Source organism: Octodon degus, unplaced genomic scaffold (genome assembly GCF_000260255.1).
Source record: "Octodon degus isolate 3935 unplaced genomic scaffold, OctDeg1.0 scaffold00091, whole genome shotgun sequence".
NCBI lineage: Eukaryota > Metazoa > Chordata > Mammalia > Rodentia > Octodontidae > Octodon > Octodon degus.
Window position 1 is genome coordinate 990,621 of NW_004524667.1, and position 3,439 is coordinate 994,059.

The following is a 3,439-nucleotide window of genomic DNA, read 5'->3' on the forward strand; positions in this document are numbered from 1 at the left end:
GTGTCTATATAACCTTCCTGTTCCTTTGAGATAAACAAAAGTCAAAAAAGGTTAAAACTTGTCATCTTCCAAACCCACTGACAAGGCAAAGGCTCAAAACAGGATCTATGAAAGGCTTTCTGAAAGAAAAAACTAGTCATCAAAGCACTTAACAAAATGGCTCTGAAAGCTGTGGTTAAATGCCACATTTCTAAAAGGCTTAAAGGAAAGCAAGAAAGACAGGCAGAAGCTATGATTTGCCCCCCAAGTCAGGGAAGTTTTGTAAACTTTCAAAGGAGAACTACTTATTGTTAAGAGTTCATTCTTTCATTTTAATATTTTTAATAATATCAAGTTACTCTGACATCCTTTCCTAACTGCATTATCCAAATCCCATTAAATGATCAATATCTTTTTGGACTGTAGAGTTTACAGTCCATACATGGCTGATTTTATAAGAGCAAGCTATAGAATACTTAAAATGGAAACAGATAAACTAAAATTAGCACTTTAACCCCAATTTATGTATCATAGTTTGTGGTTTTGTATTACCTTTATTAATTTCATTCAAGCACTCAAGTTGATAGAAATATGTCCATTCAAAGGCTGAAAAATGACTTTAAATGTTTCCTACCCTCTCCATTCCCAAATGGGTGGACCTCAAAACATTTTTAAATAACTGAAATGCTGATATGAGCAATTTTGCAGCAGCCAGTGAATCATAATGTATTAAAAACAAAAAAATCATCGGGCATGGTGGTGCACGCCTGTAATCCCAGCACTCCAGGGGCTGAAGCAGGAAGACTGTGGTGAGTTCAAGGCCAGGCTGAGATACATATTTCAAGGCCATCCTCAACTACATTTCTGAGATCCTGTCTCAAAAAATAAAGGTTTTCTTAAAAAAAATTCATTCTCCCTTCTACCTTATGCACAAGAACAAATAGATGTGCTTTCCTGTAGTGTTTGTACTGAAAACAGTAATGTCAAGAAAAAAAAAGAAGGAAAAATGGAAACAAAGTTTCTGTAAACATAGAGAAGAGAGGTTGAAGGGAGGGAAATGGGAAAAAGAATCAAGATAGATCACATACAGGTAAAATGTTACTATTATGTATATCCAAAATGTACCAATAAGCTGGGCATGTGGTGCACACTTATAGTCCCAGCACTCAGGATGCTGAAGCAGGAGGATCACTGCAAGTTCAAGACCACCCTTGCTACAAAGTGAGTTCAAGGCCAGCCTGAACTGCACAGCGAGCTCCTGTGTTAAAGACAAAAAATAAACCAATAAAAAACATCCCCCCCCAAAAAAAAAATAACCAGTGTATCTAGACAACCTATGTCAAAACAAAACTGATTATTCTTAAAATACAAATTTCCTAGGCCATAACCCAGGCCCAAGTAGCAGTCTTTGGAGGTACGGCTCAAGACTTACTTTAGTTAAGTACACCAGGTAATTTCTGGTGAAAATAAGATATGAAAATTCTACAAGAGATTTTCCTTACACACTGAACAACATAAAGTTGTGTTATTTGGAAGTAGGTTTCAGTTTTACTACCAGATAACACAATCCAAAACAAAACTGAAAGAACAAAAACAAAACTACAAAAGCAGCAGGAAATCTACTCTTTCCTTCCAAAGAAACTAACTGCATGTGTTTCTTGCAACATGGAACAAAACTGTGGGGTGATACTACAATGGGAAACTAGACTTTACACAGATTACATGGGTAAATATCAGCTTGTTGAATTTGCATTTGTCACCATTAGTATTTATCATTTGTCTTGGCCTTTCTCCTTTTAAAATCAGCACCTGAACTGTATCCCTATAATCTCAGCACTCTGAGAGGCTGAGGTAAAAGGACAGAAAATTCATACGCAGCCTGATATACAGACCCACTCTCAAATTTTAAAAGATATCAAGGAGGGAGGCTCTGGATGCAGCTTAGTGTGACTACTTTTGGTTGCTATGCTAACACTGCCATTAGACATCATTTACATTTTTAAAAAATCATAGCCTCACTAGTAAGTGATGAAATTGCAGAAGAAAATTACTTTTTTCTTGTTTTTCTACATTCCGTGCTGATTACAACACAAGTGGATATACACTGTGCATCTTTATTTTCTTTTGTTAAGTTTGGACAAGCATATCATGAAGACAATGAATGTTCCCCAAACTAACAAGCGCTCTGGTCACCTAGGGATCTTGTTAAACAAAAATAAATACAAATAATGATTCAGTACATGGAGCACGGCCTAAGATTCTGCATTTCCAACAAAATTACAAGGGCTGCTTGTCAGGAAGTCATACTTTAGAAGCAAGGAGTTAAGCTACATGAAAGATACCTATAGTTAGGCAGTTGCCTGAAAGATTCTTTCACTCAAGGTCCACCAATGGACTCAGAATTTTTTAGCATTCACTTGCTAAAAGCTGTAGAGAATACACACATAACCTAAATCCTCATTCATTTATGGTTCTAAAAAAAAAAAAAGCATTGTGATAGATCTGCCTTTTTCATTAGTAACAACCTTGCTTTGAGAAGTTGAGCTACCTCCTGCCAGTCTCGGGTTCTTGACCTAACAACAGCATCAAAGCAAAGCTCTGGATCAAAGAAAATTAGTACGCCACATTGAATAGAATGCCAACAATCACAATAATTTAACCTGTGGTGACTTCTATTCCCGCCGTTTTGCTGGGCGGTAGAATCACGCAAGGAGTTGCTAGCCGCATAAATATATTTTTAATTACAGAGATGCAAACACCAGTCTCTTTTGAATTAAACTGAACAATCATATCCTTCAGTCTCCTTAAGAGACAAGCAAGTTTATACAACAGAAAGCCACCAAAAGACAACCTGGCGTGGAAGAAAAGAAGTGATATTACATCCATTATTAATAATGCTAGGGCTGGTAAAGCTGGAGGTTGGGGTGGCGGAGAGGAAGACAGCATTTCCACAGGAGACACGGGAGCACGGCGTTTTAAAGTGCTGCGAAGTCCCGCGGGAAGGCAGGACCGCCGCTTTAGCGGCCTTGCCGGCTTCGCCGCTTTGTCGGCCGCCCCTGGACCCTACCTGCCGCTTCAGAGGCTGAGGAGCGGAGAGCCTGCCGAACCACGTCTACTAAAAGAGGGACCCGCACAGCGCGAGGCAAGCCCCTCGCCCTGCGGCCGCCGCCCGGGCAACCACAGCTAACCAGACCCCTGAAGAAGCCAAAGAGCAAGGCGCTGGCGGGGGAGGCTCGGCGGACTCTACCGGTGACCCTGGCACCTCTGCCACTTCTGTTCCCCCATTGGCTGATAACGAGGCCAACGCGAGGATAAGTGTCCAATCAATGAAGAGTTTCTTGCACTTACTCATTCATTGGTGAATTACGGAAATGCGATAGGCGTTCAACGGTCAGGCCCAATGAGAACCCAGAACACGGGATTGAACCTCGTGGTTCTCCGTTCTCTTTTCTGGCGCAGG

The 3,439-nt window shown here is 40.4% G+C and overlaps 1 long non-coding RNA gene across 1 annotated transcript; it reads right to left on the reverse strand.

Annotated features, from left to right (window-relative positions):
- Positions 1–1,201: 1,201 nt before the first annotated feature.
- Positions 1,202–3,233, reverse strand: LOC111818437. Its single transcript, XR_002822422.1, has 3 exons — positions 3,047–3,233; positions 2,505–2,552; positions 1,202–1,237 (listed from the first exon to the last, which is right to left on the reverse strand). It is a non-coding gene; the product is annotated as an uncharacterized LOC111818437 (long non-coding RNA).
- Between the last annotated feature and the right edge of the window lie 206 nt (positions 3,234–3,439).